This window comes from Pogoniulus pusillus, chromosome 6, assembly GCF_015220805.1.
Source record: "Pogoniulus pusillus isolate bPogPus1 chromosome 6, bPogPus1.pri, whole genome shotgun sequence".
NCBI classification, from domain to species: Eukaryota; Metazoa; Chordata; class Aves; order Piciformes; family Lybiidae; genus Pogoniulus; species Pogoniulus pusillus.
Window position 1 is genome coordinate 32,610,925 of NC_087269.1, and position 22,348 is coordinate 32,633,272.

The 22,348-nt window shown below is 41.0% G+C and overlaps 1 long non-coding RNA gene across 2 annotated transcripts in view; it reads right to left on the reverse strand.

Moving 5' to 3' along the window:
• The window catches only part of LOC135176244 (uncharacterized), a 240,697-nt gene that overhangs the window by 99,881 nt on the left and 118,468 nt on the right, over positions 1-22,348 (reverse strand). The window contains exon 3 of one of the 2 annotated variants that reach the window (XR_010302578.1): positions 19,584-19,737. This is a non-coding gene — a long non-coding RNA (uncharacterized LOC135176244). Of the gene's footprint in view, positions 1-18,746; positions 19,738-22,348 lie in introns of those variants that run through there. The other variant, XR_010302576.1, reaches the window with a different exon arrangement.

A 22,348-nucleotide genomic window follows, 5' to 3' on the forward strand; every position in this document is an offset into this window, starting at 1 on the left:
TGAAAAGAATGAAGGATAAAATACTAGCTATGGTGAATAGCTATTTGTAGATTTATGGCAGAAAGCAAATCTCACTATTTTCACCTCAGCCTGAGGTTTTGATTGATTCTAATGACAAATTATATCTGTTCTGTCTGCAGTATCGTTTCTCTGGATTTTGATATCTGATTCCAATCCAGGAGAGAAAAAAGATATCCAGGTGACCCTGTGAAAATCCTTGAGGTATCCTGGAAGAATCTTGAAAGCCAATTCATCTTCCAGATTCAAGATAAATCAAGCCTTGATACCTGGCTTCTTACTGAGTCTAAAAGGAAAAGCAAGCACTTGCTGGTGCAAATTCTTAAGAGGGACAATAATAAGGGGCAGACTCAGGCTCTACACTGGACAACTGAAACAATGAGATAAAAGATTGCTCTCCCGAAAATACAGTAACTCATGACTAATGAGAGGTCTATCCACAGTTCAATTCCAATTAGGCTTCAGAAGAAGTTTGTGGAGAACTTGAGATGAGTGGCAGTGTCGGGTATGAGGAAGAGAAGCAACAGGAGAGCTACTAGATCTTCAGGAAATCCCAAGCAGACTACAGTTGCCTTGGTAAATAAACAGGTAGCATGTGCTGTTGAAGTTTGGCAGATATACAATCACAATCACACACCCATGTCTGCTCAGATACTTCCCAGAAACCCAGCAACACACAGATTAGGTGTCAGTTCATCATGAATGATAGCTTCACTTCATTCCCTATTTCTGCTATATATTTTCCCTCCCATGATTTCTCTGCTATGTATTTTCCCTCCCATGATTTCTCTTTCTGTAATGGGTCTCCTAGTAACTTTGTTTCTTCTACATCTTCACCTCCATGATATGGAAATAACCTGACATTTGCTGTCACAAATTTTCTCCTTTCTCATCAATACTGTGATGTCCTGTTTCCTCTGCTGTAGCTCTTTTCTCCCTTCCAGGGTGCTCTGTGAGCAGCCCTCTGACTAACCTGTGTTCAGACGGCAGCATCATGCCAGCAGTAGGAATTCGCTGTTCATTTTGATTGGTCCCTAAACACAACCACAGCAATAACAATAATTATTTACTTTTGGTTTTTTTTTTTTTTTTTTTTTTTTTTTTTTTTTTTGGTTTGGTTTGGTTTTTTTTTTTAATGTCAGAGGCTGGAAGGGACCTTGAAAGATCATGTAGTCCAACTCCCTTGCTAGAGCAGGATCTCCTACACCAGATCACACAGGAATGAATCCATGTGGGTTTTGAGTATCTCCAGAGAGGGAGACTCCACAATCCCCCTGGCCAGCCTGTTCCAGTGTTCTGTCACACTTATAGTGGAAAAAAAAAATCCTCTTCCTATGCCTCAACTTCCACCCATTGCCCCTTGTCCTGTCATTGGCCATTACAGAGGAGAGCTTGGCTCCATCCTCTTGGCACTTACCCTTTCTATATTTATAAACATTAATGAAGTCATCCCTCATTCTCCTTTTCCCCAAGCTAAAGAGCCCCAGCTCCCTCAGTGTCTCCTCATAAGACAGATGTTCCATTCCCTTAATCATCTTTGTGGCTCTGCGCTAGACTCTCTGAAGCAGTTTTATGCCCCTCTTGAACTAGGAGGCCCAGAACTGGACACAGTACTCCAGATGAGGCTTCACCAGGGCAGAGTAGAGGGGCAGGAGAACCTCTCCTGACCTACTGGCCACAGCCCTTTTAATACATCCCAAAATGGTATTGGCCAGGACAAGATCACACTGCTGGCTCATGGTCAACCTCCCATTAACTAGGATCCCCAAATCCTCTTCTCCTTCTTTGCCTTCTAACAGGTTGGTCCCCAGCCTATCCTGATACTTGAAGTTGTTCTTTCCCACGTGCAAGTATCTACACTTGCCCTTGTTGAATTTCATTACATTTTTTTCTGCCTAACCCTCCAGCCCATCCAAATCTTGCTAAATGGCAGCACAGCCTTCTGGTCTGTCTGCCAATTTGGCATCATCAGCAAATCTGCTGACAGTGCACTCTGTGCTCTCATCCAGGTTGTTGATGAATATATGGAACAGAACTGGTCTCGATACCAAACCCTGTGGGACTCTACTAGTTACAAGCCTCCAACTAGACTCCATCCCATTGACCATAACTCTCTGGCTTCTTTTCTTCAACCAGTTCCCATTCTACCTCACTATCTGATCATCCAGACCACACTGCCTCAGTTTAGCCAGGGACAGTGTCAAATACTTTACTGAAACCAAGATCAACCACATTCACTGCTCTACCATCATCAGTCCACCTGGTTGCATCCACATAAAAGGCCACCAGGTTGGTCAAACATGATTTCCCCTTGGTAAAACCATGTTGATGCTCATAATGACCTCTTTTTCCTTGATATGCCTTAGGACAGACCAAGGATAAGTTGCTCCATTACCTTTCCAGATATGGAGGTGAGGCTGACTGGTCTATAGTTGCCTGGGTCCTATATCTTACTCTTTTTTTATATTTAAAGAGCAAATACCTCACTGCCCATCTTAGATTTAATAGACAGATACACCCACATTTACAGAAGGCTGTGGAAAAACTTCAGTCTGAGGCATAAACAACAGCAAGATATGACAATGTGGGATCCTTCCAGCAGCAAGTGGGAACTGACTTCCTTCACTTACTGTGCCAGAGCTGTTTGAATGTACTGATTTTCACATGTCAATAACAGAAGTAGATACCATTGCAGAAGTTGCCATACTAATGTGCCTGTAATGTGATCTCATATCACATCTTATTTCCTCTGAATTAAAAGTTGAATGGTGTGCGAGGCACTATCCTTTAAGGGGTCTTTCTTTAATCTCCAAAGTGTCCTCCTTAGCTGAGCACTTCAGAGGCTGTGAATAGAGTCATTAATTTCTCTGATAAGCAAAATAAAGACACAGGAAGAGAGAATGAATTGGCACCATAGTGTTAGTTACATTACTTAATGAAATGATCCTTTTACTCTTCAGAGCACAAATTTGCATCCTCAACCCTGCAGGTTTAATTTGTAGCCTACTTTCCCATGTAGTGAATCAGACTTAAAATTACCAAATCACTAACATACAATGAATTTGAAAAGAGAAGTAGTTTGTTTGGTAGTTTTTTGAGTTTTGGTTTGGGGCTTCTTTCTGTTTGTTTTGGTTTGCTTTTTTTTTTTTTTTTTTTTTTTGGGTATTGTTTTGTTTCTGACTGCTGCTTTGAACAAGTATGTTATGAATTATGCCTTTATTATCACTGTACCTAATCTTATTAAATGGTTCACATGCAAAAGCAAAGAGCTGTAGATGAATTTTTGTCCTTAACTCATCCCTATGTCTACAGAAACACGCTGGTATTTTCTTCTCCTTCAATTTACTTGTACTTCAGTTTCCTTCCTTTCCACTAGTACTCTTTGCTTTTAAAGCAAAAGAAGATTTTTTTTTTCTTCTGGTTGTATGCATTTAAAAAAACAAATTTCCATTTTCAGAGACAATTGATGTGAACTTCTCTTTTTGATCTGACCATACCTTCATTATGTATATCTTTTTGTGCTGAAAAGCTGTTTATTTTTGTGCCAAAAAAGATGACATTGGTACTAGAGCTGGAAGAATATATGTGTGTGAGTGTGTATATATATATTTAATTTTATTTTATCAATTGAGGAGTTCTTTAGGGCAACAACTCTACAGTCTTTAAAACAAGTTCTGTAAGTCTGCCAATGTGTTTATTACTGCACTCTGATAAAATCAGTGAGAAATATTTTCTCCTGCCCAACAAGTTATTGAAGAAACTTACTATTTTTTTACAATATGCAAAACCTATTTGTTTTGTTGCTTCAATCATTAGCAACTTTTACACCTTCAACCATAACATAACCTATAGGAGACATCACAAACTCAGAGTATCTCATTAACATCTACCAGGGGTTCTTTAATTTACTATGACACAGATCACATAAGCAGCAGAAGTATTCCCACCACCCTCGGAAGGGTTTTGTGGAATAGAATATATGTAAGTTTTAGTTCTTAAACATAATTTGCACTAACAACTGGATCATCTACTGTGAATTACTGAATAATGGAAATTAACAAAGAGAAAACATCAAATAATTTTGAAGGCCTAAAGGATGAAAAATGCACTACTGATATACTCTAAGGATGACATGTTACTTCAATTATTTATAACCACAATATAGTAGCAAAATATACCTAGACATATCTGTACAGAAAATGAGGCTAAAAACAACACCCTATAACCGTACCTGTGCTGATGATCTTAGTGTAGTGAAGTATGGGACAGGAAGGGTCATCTGGAGTGTCACCAGCCATGGTAGCAAGTGAGCAAAAGTCAGAAAAAGGAGGCTTCCATTTCATGAAAGGACAGTGAAAAGGGACTCAAAGCTGCTGGCTAGGAAATGCTTTCACTGCAGACAAACAAATTGCAGCAGTTTTCCAGTGCTCTTATTTCAGCTGCTTAGCTATTGCTAACACTGGTTTAGGAAGGCTAGTCACCCTGTGTTGCAAAAGTCTGCTAACATTCTACAACACAGTAATACCTCCCAGATGCTAGCTCACTTCCTCAGCTCCTAGAACTGCTGGTATCATAGCATGTTGGAAGGATTTTACAGATTCATAGAATCAACCAGGTTGGAAGAGACCTCCCAGATCACCCAGTCCAACCTATCACCCAGCCCTGGCCAATCAACTAGACCATGGCACTAAGTGCCTCAGCCAGGCTTTTTTTTTAAACACCTCCAGGGACGGTGACTCCACCACCTCCTTGGGCAGCCCATTCCAATGGCAAATGGCACTCTCTGTGAAGAACTTCCTCCTAACATCCAGCCTATACCTCCTTTGGCACAACTTGAGACTGTGTCTCTTTGCTCTGTTGCTGACTGTCTGGGAGAAGAGACCAACCCCCACCTGGCTACAGTGTCCTCTTCAGTAAGAGCAACTCTTGCTGTAAGTAAGCTGTGCCTTTATGTAGCCACAGGCAGAAGTGACATGCACCCTTTTCCTACTGACTGATAATGACTTTGTGCCCTTGATAAAGAAGGGAACAACTCTGCAACCATTAAAACTGATTATTTTTTTTTCACGTTTCATAAAGTAACATGAACCCACTCTCAGCACTTTGCTGCCATTAACTGCCAGAGTTGTCACAGAAGCACCACTACATGGAGTGACAGAGCTGGATGAAAATGGCAAAGATACACATTTGAGTTGACATGAATGAATCTTTGAGGCTGTATTTATTAAAAAATAATGTTTGGGAAAGACAAATGCAACACTACCCTGAAGTCTGCTTACTCAAACTGCACACCCTACTGCTGAGCCTCCCACCTCTGCAGCAACTCTTTAGATCCCTTTAAATATCTGTTGTTTCTGCTGTTGTGCTTGAGCTCCTTTGATGCAACACTAGCTTTCAACTTAGATGTGGCTAGCTCTCCTCACTTTCAATAAAGTCAAACATCAACACCTTTAATGCATTTCCAGCTGTGTCCAAGTGTGTTGCTAAAATGACTCCAGTTTCCCAAATTACTCCGGTTAAGCTAAAAATAGTCATTTTTTTCCTCCTTTGGTGATCACTGCAACTTATTGTGAAAATAACTGGGTTTACTAGCAAGAAAGAAAAGCCTGATATTATTTGGCGCAGTCGTCATTAACAGCTCTGGGTCTGCTTCAGGTCAGACATGGCTATCTGCAGCAGCTGGAAAGGAGAGATTGTCTCTTTACAGAACATGAGGATAGAGCTGAAACTTCTCCAGGAAGACTTCATGTTCTCAAGCACAATGAGAGAGACTTAAGGTTTTCTATTAGCTTCTCTAGTACTGTATAAAACCCTTGTATTTGGCACAAGTAAGAGACTGCAGTTTCACAGAATCAGAGAATGGTTTGGGAGGGAAGGGACCTCCAAAGGTCATCTATTCTAATTCCTCATGCCTGCATGCTTTGGAAATCATGTTGATCTCACTGGAAGTGCTTCAACCTATTCAGTCTGAGGGCTGGTCTCATATCTGCATTTTTTATTCACCCTTTTTTTTTTCTGAGCAAGTCTCTTGGCTGTCAGTTTGAATAAAAAGAAAAAAAACAACAGGTGTTTTTGAAGATTTCCCCACAGTCTAATTGAGACTATCTGGAAAACAGATCCTAGCCTATTGAAATATTGTTTTGATTAAGAAAAAATCCAGAAAACCAACCAGAAAAACATACACATAAAAAAAAAACAAACCAAAACACACACCTCCTCCTTCTCCTCCCCCCCAAAAAAACCAAACCAAGCCAACAAACCAAAAAAATATCAAACAAACAAAAAAGCCCCAAACAAGGCATCTCAACATGTTATTCCTCTGGTATGCAGAAATTAGCTAAATTATTTGTTCTTGGGGTTTTTCTTTTTTGTGGTTTTTTTTTTCTTTCAACCAAGATCTATAATTTTGTCAATTCTCTTTTATCCTGGCTTACTAAAGAGACAATGCAAATCAGCTGGCAGACACCCAGCCCTCAAGCCTGAAAAACAGTTTGAATAATGTTTGAAAGAAAAGCAGAACTCTCAAACATGTCACTGTTTTTGTGAAAAATTGTGTTTGCCTGGAGGAGAGGGACCAAGGCAGGGAGAAGTCAGCAGCTACACAATCCTGCTCAGTAGTAACTGGTCAGCTAAACTAAATACCTGGGCTAGCCAGAGTACCTGCTTGATCTCTTTTCAGTGGGGCTGTTTGAGAACATAAAGGAGCAAGAAGGAGGCAGAGGTACCATGATAAGGGAAAAGAGTGGAGCAGAAGACATAAGCTCTGTGAATTTCCAAAGAGACCACATAGGTCATTACACTCCTTTTTCCTTCAACAAGGTCTTTCCTCACAGTGTGATGAAAATCCTCATGCTGTGCCACATCAGAACTACAAATTCTTTATCTCAGTCCTTCCCTGCTCTGGGCTGCCTGATGTTCCTTCACTGAGATCTACTCTGTGAGGATGTCAGCCTTGTCTCAGATTTTATGTCCTAGTAAGTAATTTCAGGTCTCAGCCTTTCCAGTTTCATTTCAGCATGTGCATGCCAATCATCCTCAATCCTGCGTCTTATTCATACTTGATTCATTTTTACCTTGTTTGTGTTTCTGCTTATTCATCTTCTCAAAACCCCGGAAGGAGCCACATTATTTACTACAACTATTTTGTTTCTCCTTCCCTTTCATTAGTTGCTGGTTTTCTTCCAGTCTAACGCTTCTGAGTAACTGCTGGATTTTATTGTTTGTTTGATTTGCTTTTCATACACTTAAATCCCTTCCCCCGAATCCTCAAAAACATAAAAATCAGAAAGCTCAATTAAATACCTGGTTGTGAACTTTTTGGCTAGTTGGGTTGGCTTAGGTTTTTTGTTTCTTTGTTTGTTTTTTAGTTTTGTTTACAAGAATCTTTAAATTTATTTTGTTGTGCTCATTCCTTCTTTTCTCACTAAGTCATTTTGTAACCATAGTCACCAAAATGATTTTTCACCATTGAAACTGATCAGACAGTCACCTCCTAGTGATGAGAGGGAAGCCTAAACGAGTTACTGGTCTGGAATCCCCTTGCCTGGCAGGAAGAGGTGTCTTTGACACAGTACAAGAACATGGTACGCCATCACTATACTGTCACATTCTATTCCTAACTTCTACCCAGTTAATTAACCTCATTACTGAGGTTAATTAACCCCAGAATCCCATTAGCATTGTATTCTGCCTCTGAGAGTCTTTTATCAACTGCTCAGAAAACCCCAGCCTCATCCACTCTGAAGCAGTATCCTGTTAGAAGCATCACTTAGCAAAAGTGTTGAGTTAAAGTCTGACATGTTATTATGGCACATGTCACAAATGCAGCGGTGCCACTTGTACAGGTTTTTTGTGACCCTGAAAATGAATTGGAAATATTTCCACAAACCTTTTCTCCACACCTCCCAACTGAAAACTGAGAATGAAATTGTTTTTAGTTAAGTTTGGAATGCTAAGAAATTCAATATTTCCATATTTTTTTAATAATTTTAATAGTTTTTTAAAGTAAAATGTAATATTTCTTTACACTTTGGAATATAATCTGAAATCCTGGCATTTTTCACAGAAAATCTGATTGCCTCACAACACTCTTCCTCTCTTCTGCTTCTACATTTCCTCCTGATCTTAACTATATGTTCTTTAGGGCAGGGACCTAATCAATCATTATTCTCTCTCCACCTAAGACAGTACACAAACCTTACAAACCTTCTATAGTCTATGCATTAACAGAATCTGGCAGAGATTTTGTGCAGTGATGCTAATGGGAGCTTGGAGCTGACTTCACCTGACACTGAGGCAGCTTCTACATGAGGAGAGAGCTCAGTAACAATACTTTAATGCTAGACATAATGCTGTGCTCTTTCACTATAATTAATGAGCCGGTACCAACTCAGAGACAATGTGACAACAGAAGATAAACTAAATCTATCATCTATTCATCTATTATGCTGTTAGTGAATTATGTCCATTAGTGCATTCATAAAACAATTTCTTAACCCATAACAAAATTGTAAATAGGAGAATAAATTATCACATGCAATAGATTAAGACAGTAAGTGAAGAATATTATCCATCAGGAGAGTTCAAACTTTACACTTCTGAAAGACCACAAAAGACTACAAGAATTTCTGTCCTGCAAATATTATCACTCATTCAATAATAATCATGCTAGACTTGTTTCTCAGTACATACAAAAGATGTCTGTGAGAGACTAAATCTTGTTTCTTTTGTACATGTAAATAAAAAAAGATAAAAATCACCTTTGCTCAGGTGATTTCCCTGAAATGCCCAGGGTTGTGTATGGAATTGAGGGGCGAAAGCCCACTGCCAGCACCTGGATGTGCAACAATTGTTGTAAACCACCTGCCTGATGGGTCAACTCTGCCCACTGATAGCACACCTGGCAGTCAGTTGCATTGATGTGACTTGGATAGCCAGAGAGAGCTGCGAAAAACTGAATAAAAGACACTGGGCCTATACCAGATTGGGAGAGTGTGTGAGAGAGTGAGTGAGTGAGTGGGAGAAGACATTACTGTGGACATCCAGCCTGGAAACAGCAACCCAGGAACACTCTCTCTACCACCACCCATCCCGTGCCCAAAGTTTTGCCTGCTGTAAAAGGAGAAGCTGAACTCCAGAAGACGATGACATCACCTGCTGGAAACATCCCTGGGCAAACTGAAAAAGACTTGGACTTTGGAAACTCTATCTCTTCTCCAACTCCAGCCAGTAATATGATCACTTTCCTGCTCTTCTCTCTTCTCTTTCTCTTTTTTTTTTTTTTTCCTCTCACTCTCTCCCCTTCTCTCTCTGTCTCTGTTTCATTCACTTTATCCTTTAATAAATAGTTTTGCTTCTGATATCTGGTCTTGCTTGTACCTTAATGCCCTTAATTCCAGAACACGGAAATACATAAGAACAAATCCATCTCTTCTGGACAGAGAAATTTTTTGTCTCCTTCCTCTGGACTGGGACATGATCACAGCAGAGGAGCTTCCCTTTGTTCAGAAGTCTTAGCTCAGTACTACAGCAGTACAGAATCATAGAATCGACAAGGTTGGAAGAGACCTCCAAGTTCATCCAGTCCAACCTAGCACCCAGCCCTGTCCAATCAACTAAACCATGGCAATAAGTGCCTCAGCCAGGCTTTTATTGAACATCTCCAGGGACAGCAACTCCACCACCTCCCTGGGCAGCCCATTCCAATGCCAATCACTTTCTCTGTGAAGAACTTCCTCCTGACATCCAGCCTATACTTCCCCCAGCACAACTTGAGACTCTGTCCCCTTGTTCTTTTGCTGGTTGCCTGGGAGAAGAGACCAACCCCCACCTGGCTACAGCCTCCCTTCAGGTAGTTGTATACAGCAATGATGTCTGCCCTGAGCCTCCTCTTCTCCAGGCTGCACACCCCCAGCTCCCTCAGCCTCTCCTCACAGGGCTGTGTTCCAGGCCTCTCAGCAGCTTTGTTGCCCTTCTCTGGACACATTCCAGTACCTCAACATCTCTCTTGAATTGAGGAGCCCAGAAATGGACACAGTACTCAAGATGTGGCCTGACCAGTGCTGAGTGCAGGGGAAGAATAACCTTCCTTATCCTACTGGCCACACTGTTCCTCATCCAGACCAGGATGCCATTGGCTCTCTTGGCCACCTGGTCACACTGCTGGTTCATGTTCAGCTACTATCTACCAGTACTCTCAGGTTCCTTTCTTGCTGGCTGCTCTCCAGCCACTCTGTCCCCGGCCTGTAGCACTGTTTGGGGTTGCTGTGGCCAAACTTTTGCAGATGGTGACAGTTTCTTCCCAGAAGACTGACAAGCCTAAAACTGAGAGTCTCCCTGATGATCAAAGGCTCAGATACATTCAGAAATTCAATGCAATAGTTTCTTCCCACTTTTGATTCTAGTGCTTTCGTTGCAGAAATTTTTTACAGGATAGACAAGATTTTTACATGCAGAGACTGTTATGAAGGGGATGAGTTGAAATCTGAGTTTGGGGTAAAATGCAACGAGGCCTACTTAAAAGTTATTTAATAATTCATTAATATACACAAACTAATTCCCCCAAACTTATTTACAACTCTCCACACAAGTTCTTGGCTGCAGTCAGCAGAACTATTTCACAGAATGTCTCTGTGCAATGGAACTTTGAAAGGTTCCAGAACATGTCTCTGACAGAGAGTCTGGAGGCTTCATTCCCTGCTTGTGAGGCCGATTAAAACCCTTCAGCAACTTGCACAAAGAGTTAAGAATACTCACTAGTCCTAATGTCCGTGGCCCAAAACACAGGCAGGAAAATGTTCAGCAGAAGTCCTGTGGCAAATTCCAGGTGGGCTGCAAGATGGAATCAGCTGCTGGCTGAGGGGCCTGAGGCAGCTGAGGTGGCTTGAGGCGGCCTGAGGCAGCTGAGGCGATGGCTGAGGCGAGGGGCAGGTGAGCGAGGAAGGAAGGAGCACACAAGCTCCTTATTGCCCTCTTCACCCCCATTTACAGGGTAATGGCCGAGGCCAATGGTCTCATCGGCCACACAATCACCCAATCCCCTCTGGCAGTCGCCCAAGTAGACCCAAAAATGGCAGACCCCACAGGCTGTTCTCCTCCAAACATGGGGGCGCATTCGCCTTGCACGCCACAGGGACTGGGCCCCCTGGAACCCCTCTCAGGCAACCGGATTAAACCGGACCAGGCTGCCTGGGTTTCTCTGTCCTGTTTTCCCGCCTCTGGCTGCAGTGCAGGCAGGCAGGTAAGTAAGACAGGACTTGCTTAAGCCCATTTTAGGCAGGTAAGTAAGACAGGACTTGCTTAAGCCCATTTTAGGCAGGTAAATAAGACAGGACTTGCTTAAGCCCATTTTAGGCAGGTAAGTAAGACAGGACTTGCTTAAGCCCATTTTAGGCAGGTAAGTAAGACAGGACTTGCTTAAGCCCATTTTAGGCAAGTAAGTAAGACAGGACTTGCTTAAGCCCATTTTGTGTCCTTTAGGACTATTCACCACAGAGACCAAAGAAAACAAACTATGGGGTTTTCCCTTATGTTATGGGTAGATTATAGACCATTCCGTTTCTTTTTGTGGAGCTACCCCAAAGCATGAAATTATATCTGATATCAATGAACAACCCTTACATATTTGCTAAAGGACTGTTTTCACGGATAGTTCAAACCCAGCATCTGCATATACATGCACATAAAAAAAAAAGATTGATTTCAAACACTTATCAGTTGTTTCTTAACAATAAATGACATTTGCAACGCTCAATTCATACTGCACTATTTACTGAGGAAATGTTGTATATGTTTAAACATAACTGTACATCTAAATACATGCTTGGTATATGTTATATGAGCACAGGGATGGCCTTCCCAAATAACTTTTCCAGATTGTGCACTTAACCTTGAAATGACAACACTTTATGGATCAATGGGCTCAGCATCTGATAACAGGTTAGATCTGAGCTGCCAAAAGGCCCTTTCCAGCTGCCTCTGAGCAGCTCCCTTCCGCTTATGCCAACTGCTGAGTTCATGTCAGTACCACAGAAAACTGGCTTTAAATGCAGAGGACAGAGCAGAGCCTACAGGTAGCTGAGTTGTGAGTAAATAGTATTCAGAGTTGCAATGAAGTCTCCTAAGGGCTGATTTTCCAAGATAATTTTTTCTGTTATGAAAAAAAATTGTTTCTAAGACCAAGTGCAGACTCAGCATTAGCCAATCACCAGCCAGTATGACCCAGCATTTTAAAGCACTGTGATTTCCTGTGCTAGATCCAAAGACCACTGAATTGAATGGTAACTATTTCTGTACTTCACATCAGACACATAGGTACAGGAAAGATAGTCTTGCCCCCCCAAAAAGATTAATAAATATTGGGGTAATTTGCCTTCAGCTAAATGTAACCACAAAAAACTCAGTGCAATATGTCACATTATACAATTACTGCCCAGGTTTTTGTAGTCTGGGTGGTATCTCTCTGGATACTCACCATATCCTACACACTATGTTCTTTCCCAATAGGTACCTGGGGATTAAGATTTGTGAGGCAAAGGGTAGTTCCTTGCAATTTTTCTGTGGGGCCCATGTACAAAACACTTCCCTTTAATAACTACTCTTTTAGGACATGCAGACTATTCCTTTTAGCATATTAAAAATAATACGATACATTGACTTTTCTTTGCACTTTCAACACATTGAGTGAACAAGCTCAGTTTTGAACCACGTCTTCAAGTAGAAGGGCATGTTTTTGTAGTGCTATGAAGAAACAAGAGAGCAAGACACCAAAACTAAATCTCTCAAGTTCTCAATTGTGTCCCAGTTAAACCATACGTGAGATCTACAACCAATGACCTAATTGATTTCAATCATTGTGTGCCTCTAAAAATGCTCAGTTTTGGCTCATTCTTTCACCCACACTGCACACAAAGCCACACTGTTATGTGTCATAAAAAATTAGCCCAGAATGAGTTACACAACTTTGTGGCATGGCAGACAATACTAGAATGTCAACTTCTCTTGTTTGCTGTTAAATGCAAGAGATGCAAGTCCTGAATTGTTCATGACTTCTAAAGTATCTAGCAAATTCTTCACCACTGCAGCTCAGAGAAGACTAGATATTAATAAAGGAAACAACACTTACAAGTTTATCCTCTGTGACTTAGTCACAAGAAAACTGATCAGGCCTCAAGAGGCCAGGTTCATGTTCATTCATTAAGTGTAAATATCGAGCCAGAAATCCAAAGAGAAATACGCAGATACTAGCAAAGGTAAGGAGCATCACACTCACTGAAATGTCCAAGTTCTTACAGATTAATTATGCGACCATAAAAACCAGTAAAACTTTGTTTGCCTGAACTACAGAATAACTGCTTCAATGACAACAATGGTAAAAAAGTAGTCAGAACTGTTTAGACAATATTTTTTTGGCATCTCCAAAGCTTTAATAATAGAAGAATTTAAAATTATCTGATCTTCTCCCTTGGAAAGATTACTGGTTTTCTATGAAATAAGGATATTCGTAATCTAAACTCTGATCTGAACCTAGATCAGTGATTTTTTTTTCCTGCCCTAAACATGTGTGAAATTTGGGTTACTATTAGGCAAACACAGAAATCTATCTAGTTTCATTCGTACTGAATCATTACATGGATTCCTTCAGAGTTTTTATTCTTGTTTGCTGCTTTGCTTGGAGACTTGTTTGTGTACTTGTTTACTTGGTGATAAAAGGAAAGTAATTTCCATTTGTTGCTAGGATATGCATCAGTAAATGAGAACCTGGAACAGCATTAAATGGCTCTTGTATACCTGAGAAGAGCTACTATCTGTCTCCATTGAGCTATGCCAGCTCTTGAATTTCACAGAGCAAGAACAAGCTTATGTCATCCTAACATTCTGCCATACATTCACAAGCCTTATTGTATTTTCTATTCAACGTAAGTACTACCTTTAATAAAGATTATGTCTTCTTACTTGCAGCTAATTCTTGCATCAAGAAAGTAAGAGGTACTGTTTCAGGAACAAGGATTAACTCAGGGTGATCTTGTCTTTCCTTGCAGTTAACCTCCTGTTGGCATAAATTTTCTTGTACAACTACTGACTGTTTACAATGTCACACAGCCCAAGGGTGTAGAGCATGGAATATTTCACATTCTGACAGAAAATACGCCCGGAGTAAGTTTTGCTTGTGACCTGAATCAGTTCTCACTGTCAGAAGTTCTGTATCCATTTCTTTCCCTTTAGATTAGTACAAAGGAACACAATGTGTATGTTCAGATCTCAAGGCATTGTACTTTCTCAGTTCTAACCTATTAGATCAGTATCTACCAACTGACTCAGAGAGAAGTTAAGATCTGTTAGTTAGATATTTGAGTTGATATGAGATAAGCATGTTGGACAAAAGAATTTGAACTATTGGTCACCACTGGAAATATAATTGAAGACAATGAATCTGAGAGTCTCAGAGGGGAAAGGCATAGCAGACTGTCTGGTCCAAGGGAAATTTCCCAGCTCAGGAGAAGACCTTGGAAATTAGGTAAGAGAGAGACAGATGACTAATGCACAGAGGATGGAAAGAAAAATGCAGTTAAGGAAGCAAAAAATCAAAGGCTGGAGACAAATCAGGTGCAAAGCTGTATACAATCTTTAAAGAGAGCATCCCTCCCTACATCTAGTGAAGTGATCATGCCCTTGCACATGACACTGGTGAGGCAGCACCTCGAGTACTGTGTTCAGTTAGGAGCTCCTCAATACAAGAAAGACATTGTGGTGCTGGAGCCTGTTCAAAGAAGGGCCATGAACCCCATGAAGGGTCAAGAGCACAGGTCTTAATGAGAAACCATTGCGGGAACCATAGTTGTTTATCCTGCAAAAAAACAGGAGCTTCAGAGGAGACCTAATTGCTCTCTACAATTACCTAAAAGGTGGGAGTCAGTGTGTTCTATCAAGTAAAAAAGCACGAAGAAAAGGTGTCAAGTCATGCCAGGGGAGGTTTAGGTTGCATATTAAGCAAAAAATGCTTACTGAAATGTTTATCAAGCATTGGAACTGTCTGTCCAGAGAGGTGGTGAAGTTACCATCCCGGGAGATACTTAAAAAGATGTGTATGTATGGTGCTTATGGACATAGTTTAGAGGTAAATCTGCAGCTCTGGGTTAACGATTGGATTTGATGATCTTACTGGTCTTTTCCAACCAAAACGATTCTATGTGGTTTTTTAAGTATCAGCTATATTGGTATTTAACTTCCAGAAGGATTACATAAAGAACAAAATGTTGAAATACAAAGCAGACTGGAAACCAGTGCAAGTATTTAAGGATGTGGGATTACATCTCTGAGGCAGCAAGATAGGTGATTTTATCTGTCATGGATTTCAGGGGATTATGGTTGGCATCAAGCAAGTGAAAAAGTGAGAAGATTATAATTTTCTAGACTGAAAGCGCACATTTTTTGTTGAAAAAGAAAGAGACAAAACCTGCCTTCTATCACACTGATTTATACCTGGAACAATTCAGCTGAAGTCAGTTTTGTCAATGGGAGTTAAACTAGGGATGAGAGACCAAAATTTAGCTCACAACCTGTGCAACTAGCATTGAATGGACAGCAGACTTTCTAGAAATTGGAACTCCAGCAATGAAAACATCTTAGTGCAAGCACTTAATCAGAGTTTCTTACAGAGAACCGTAGTTCTGTGAAGATGATAGATCCCCAAACATACTCTAAACCTGTCTGAAACCTAATACTTTAACAATTCAGTGTCTCAAGGATGCATGCTCTGTGCAGTGATGACTGAGGCTGCAATTACACACAGAGTCATAAACACAGTAAGTCATTTGCAGAGAAAAGGAGTAAAAGTATAATGCAAGCCAGTGATCTGTCAGAGAGAAGAGCACTGCATACTCAGCAATGGAGTTGGAAGTAATCAATCTATACAATATTTTTCTTTCCATTTTCTTGATATTTTTGCAGTTACTCACATGTCAGGAATGTCTGAAAAGCAACACTTCAGCACTCTGGTTCAGGCAGGAGTTCCAGGAGACAGACAAAGAATGGCAACAATTCAGGGAACAAGTCATATTCCAACAGGCAGTGTTGCAAAGAACTGTAACAGATGCAGGATGTGCCACCACACAGCACCTAAAATTAACTTAGGGACGGGTTTATAGTGGTTTCCATTCACAACAGTCACTAGCAGTGCCCTGCTAACAAGAACTTTGCCTGAGCCTGCCACAACAAAGACCCCTGCTAAATCCTGATCCAAGATACAACTAGTCTGCAGTGACACATGTGGTGTACCCTGGGGACCTCTGCAAAAAAGTTGCAGTCAAGGCTGATCACTGCTCCCTCAGCTGTAGATGAAGATGACCTGCATGACAGACCTAGAGCTCTGCTTTGTTTTTCTGTTCATTCTGAAACAAAAGACACCTGCTGCCTCTGTCCTGGCAACTCTCAGATGCTCAGTGATGTCTTTGCAGCAACACTGGCTTCCCAGAAAATTCAAACACTAATGAAGATGGAAAACTGGAACTTTTGGAAACTAAATAAATGAAGAACAACAAACACAAAACCAAATCAAAACCAAACAAATAAACAAACAAACAAAAAAAAAGAACAAAAACCTCCAAACACCCAAAGCACAAATGCATCTCATGACTGGTCAAAGCCAGAAGCTCAAACAAATGAGAACACAGTGGATGATACCTTTTCCCCATCAAGAATTTGCACATTTCAGCAAAAGAAAAACGTATTTGACTTAGCAATGACATGTGAACACAAGTACAAATTTAGTGTGTATTTGTCATGTGTGACCAGTCATCATCTTAACCATGTGCCACATTAAAGCCTAAAGCATCCGAATATTCCCTCTGGTGAAAAGCACTCAATGACAGAAGACCATGTCACTACACAGTTGAAGATTATGACATCAGCAATCAGGCAACCAGGCCACAAATGGTACCACATTGATATATCTCACTACTAATTTATTCACCAAACATTTTTTTGGATTTTTTTTTTTCCTCTTTTGCCTCTTAACAAGTATTTGTGGAGATCATTTTGGTGGAAAAGATCTTTAAGATCTTCAAGTCCAACCATCAACCCAGACAGGTCACCACTAGACCTTGTTCCTCAGCACCACATCTATGAGACTTTAAAACCCCTCCAGGGATGGGGATTCCATCACTTCCCTGGGAAACTTATTCTAGGTCTTGGGCCCATACTCAGAGCCTGAAGTCATGCTAGTGGTTGGTATCACTGTACACATCTACATGTGTAAGCCTACTGACTGCTTGCACCATTTCCCAAGAGTTAGGCAGGTAATGTAATAAGGACCTGAGCTGGTTGTTGCCAAGAAGCCTGAAACAAGTACAGAGGCTGGCAGAGGTGAGAGGTAGCTCTCAGGTTCACGTACTCCAGAAGCTAGAGAAACACTTCCATGCCTTCAACATCTCCTTGGCATTGTCAGCACAGCAGCACTGTCTCCAAGTGGCCTCCATGCTTATCTGGTTTCTGTACTCCACCAGAGACTGATGGGAAGAGCATGAATGGGAGAAGCTGCTGCTGCTTTACCTTCATGCAGAGCTATAGTGTAATTACTGCACATCTAGCATGACAATAATCCTCAGGTTTTGACAGTAGTGACAAAGACAGTTACTGGAAAGACAAATTATATGAGCTCTTGATTTTCCTGTTTGAGGACAAACAACCCAAAGTTCCCTAATTCTGAACATAACACATTCATTGGTACCTTTGCAATTAATTTACGGTCAAACACAAAGAATAAGTTCCTCAGTTACCACTGGGCAGAACCTACTTGAGTATTTGCTATCTCCTTATCACTTATGATGAATGAATCATATAGATGAAACCAACAGAGATTGTCCTATTTCATGCTCTGATTCAGTCCTCTAACAGCCACATTTTCTGAAGTCCATCCACAATACTAATATCTTCACCTCTGTTATGAAGATAGGCTGGGAGAAGAAACTGACCCCCACCTGGCTACAACCTCCCTTCAGGTAGTTGTATACAGCAATGAGGTCTGCCCTGAGCCTCCTCTTCTCTGGGCTACACACTTCTGGCTCCCTCAGCCTCTCTTCATAGGGCTGTGTTCCAGGCCCCTCACCAGCCTTGCTGCCCTTCTCTGGACACATTCCAGCACCTCAACATCTCTCTTGAATTGAGGAGCCCAGAACTGGACAAGGCACTGAAGCTGTGGCCTGACCAGTATTGAGTACAGGGGCAGAATAACCTTCCTCATCCTACTGGCCACACTGTTCCTGATGCAGGCCAGGATGCCATTGGCTCTCTTGGCCACCTGGGCACACTGCTGGCACACGTTCAGCTACTATCTACCAGTAGCCCCAGGTCCCTATCTTTATGCCTGCTCTCCAGCCACTCTGTCCCCAGCCTGATTTTGATTCCAGGCAGAAATATGCTAAAGTTTGTGCTGAGTGAAGGAGAGAGGAAGAGTTGAGAAAAGCTGAAACAAGAGTGTAAATGACAATATTTTCTTTTTTTTTCATCAGAATGCGTGTATCTGTTGTGACTCTTTGCATCAGAGATCATCTTATAACTAGAGATTTCCATTTAAATCAAGAACTGCTTCTTAAATAAAAAGGTAGAACTACAGACAACTAAATGAACTCCCACTTATATTGAGCTCTAGCACTGTGTCTCATCTTTGGTGCGGTGAAATGTGTAAGCTCATTTAATTAGCATATCTAGCTTGAAATAACTTCTATTTCACATTGACTTTCCTTGGGCCTTATTTATTCTGCAGTTCCTTTTATCAAAGCTATGCAGCATACTAGCAGTCAAGTCTACGACACAGAGGGCATAACAACTTGATTATTCATTTGCATGCTTATTCCAGAATAGATCATTCTAATGGACACAATCTAAATATGCATCAGGCCTGTTAACACATACATTTGTCAGTTTGGCTCTATGGACAGCAGCAGACTTCACTGGTCCATGCCTAAACAGCACATCTAAACATTGCCAGACCATTTGTTTCTCCAGCTGTTCTGTGTGCCCATGCTTAAAAAATTTAGTTCTGAAACAACAGTGCAGTTACTAATTGTTACTGTACTAATGCAAACCCAAAGTCCCAAGAACCCTCTCATAGGCCATCACACATCCAGTGTACCTTTTCAGCCTTCAGCACAACCTCTAGAGCAGAAAAACAGATGAACTTGGAAGAACACTTACTGAAAAGCAAAGCAGAACAGCTAAATCTTCAGTGACCTGTCCACTTTTCCACATAAACCTCTGCTTAAGTAAAATGTGCTTAAGGTAGCAGGCCTCAGTTTCATGTAGTCTGACTTTATGTCCTGTCCCCACATTGCCCAGAGCATCCAGACAGACACATATTCCACCTGACTGGGTGAAGACCACTACTCTCTCAGCTCTTGGAAGAGTGAGCCATATTTTCACCACTGTAGTGGAATGAGAAATTTATTTTCCAGAAGGTGAGGGAGGAGAGGAAAGGAAAATTTTGGGAGTCAGACTTGAAAGTCACTGAAATACAGAGTGTATTTAAAATTGTTGATCACCTGACAGCAGTAACTTTCTTTTCAACCAACCTCCACTCCTTTCCTTCTTCCGAGCAGCCTGTGTGGGAGCTCTCGACCCAAATAGGAGCCATAGTTGCTGCTGCAAGGTCAAGCAAGCAGGACACAACTGTGCAGAAAGCAGTTCCACAGCAGAAATTTGTATTTTTCAATCACACCAGGAAAACTAAAAAAGAAAGAAAAAAGGTAAAGGAGAGGACTGCAGTTAGGTTTCATGAAATCACTCACATCCTCCTTACAACTGAGAGGATGAAAAAGATCCAGTCATTAAAATTCAGATAACAGGCTACTGACTTGCTGTTCTCTGAATTAAAATTCTGAACTGAAACATAGCTTTGCAAAAAAAAAAAGAAGTGTCTCTCCATATCCTCTTGCATCAGTGCCTCAAGAAGGACCTAACACTCCAGTTACTCCAAGATTAGTAACAACTGCTGATATAACACATACAGGACTCTCTGCTGCCTTATGGGGAAAGGCTTTGTCATATTACAGTGCCACAAGTCTACATCACTTAAAAAGTTACTGTAGAGTAACTACAATGTGCAATTTCAAGGTCTTTTTTTCTCTTTTGTTAACAAGCATAGTAAGCACTGAAGTTGGAAAAAAAAAGACTGAAGTGTTCATAGGTGAGGCTTTCTTCTACCCTTGAAAGTTCTAGGAGCCATTTTGCAGAGGAAGAATTCAAGAACTCCAATTGGGATCCACATTTCTACCACGTAGTTTTGCAGAAGTAGCATTAATAAAGTGATAAGAAAGCAATGTAAGTAAAAATCAGACCTTCTCAACAGAACTTGAAACTTCTGAAGCTTTCGCTCAGGCCTGCTTTTATGAAATGAAATGTGTTTGTTTTTACACTATTAAGAATCACAGGATCACAGAATATTAGGAGTTGGAAGGTACCCAAGGAGATCATCGAGTCCAACTGCCCTGCCAGAGCAGGACAATACTATCTAACGCAGATCCTGTTAGAATAAACAAATGCTTTTTCACCATATTAAGACACCTTTTGTTGAAAGTCAAAGAACACTGAGTTTGCCATCCCTGCTTTTTTTTTCTGATATTTCAGTTTTGCAACCATTTCCTGCCTTAAACATCAGGCTTTGGTAAAACACAATAAAACAGAAAAATGAGACATTATCTATTTACTGGTCAGGCCACACCTTGAGTACCTTGTCCAGTTCTGGGCTCCTCAATTCAAGAGAGATGTTGAGATACTGGAAAATGTCCAGAGAAGGGTGACAAAGCTGGTGAGGGGCCTGGAACACAGTCCTGTGAGAAGAGGCTGAGGGAGCTGGGGGTGTTTAGCCTGGAGAAGAGGAGGCTCAGGAGTGGTCTCAATGCTGTCTACAACTACGTGAAGGGAGGCTGTAGCCAGGTGGAGGTTGGTCTCTTCTGCCAGGCAATCAGCAATAGAACAAGGGGACACAGTCTCAAGTTGTGCTGGGGGAGGTCTAGGCTGGATGTTAGGAGGAAGTTCTTGCTGGAGAGAGTGATTGGCATTGGAATGGGCTGCCCAGGGAGGTGGTGGAGTTGCTGTCTCTGGAGTTGTTGAAGAACAGCCTGACTGAGGCACTTAGTGCTACGGTCTAGTTGATTGGACAAGGCTGGGTGATAGGTCGGATGATCTTGGAAGACTCTTCCAACCTGCTTGATTCTATGATTATGATTCTATGATTTACTCCACATAGGTAGAGCCTAGTCTGATTCATTACCATTACACTAATCAGCACACAATCCAGGCCCGATATATCTGGCAGAGATGACTTTTCTAATCAAGCAAGAGCACTAATGAAGGAATAAAACTTTGTTCCATCAAAAACCAAATTAATTTCACAAGAAGATATAGAAGAAAATAAAGGGGGAGGGAAGTGAAATTTTTTTAGAGGTTAGTCTTCCTTTATAAAATGTGTGATTGTTTGCTAGACTTTGTAGTCTGCTCTTTTTCAGACATTGGACAGATACTAAAAGGGAAAGACCTTAATTTGGGTTCCTCGTGCAACTCTTTGTATCTTGTCAACACAGAAGTGCATTTACCACATTTTATCTTCTCTGGCTGTATGAAAAAGCTTTGGGAACTAAAAGGGCACCTTTAAATTTTCCATGTGCTTTAGTATATTACCCATGACATATTGGTAGCCCAAACAACACAGCATGTTTGTAGAGCATGCCACAAATCATGTAAATAGTGTCTAAAACAACAACATAGGCAAACAAACGATTCGCGTGACTTACGGTTTTCTTCCAGTGAATAACATGGCACATGGCACTGGTTCAGAAAGCTGATGGAAACTGATAACAACCCCCTGCTGCACTAAATTCAAGTAAGTGTAAGCCAAAAGATTTCTCCATGCAAGCTCTTTACCACTGTCAAAAAAACGCTCCATAGTCTTTTCTCCAGCCCTGATCTGGAACCCAACCTTCCTTTGAGTGAATAGGAAGCTGGCTTGCCCTCACTGCCTTCCAGAGGCTGTATGTTGGAAATTTATTTCCTCCTATTAAATATGATGCAATCTAAAACTTGGGTCATCCTAAAAGAAGCTGACATTTTAAATAGGGCCTCAGGTTCATGAAAGACAGTACACTACTGTGTAAACATTCTATCTCTGATTTAAGGTTTGGTACAAAGTGCAGTATTTTATCTATGTACCTCTCTCTTCCTTTAGATGTTTAGATGAGTCCTGAGTAGCAATCAAGGAAATTTAGATTCTGTGAAATTAATTTTTCCCTGAAAAGTGTACTTGAAAATACTTTCAAATGTGTCTCTGAACATCTGAGTG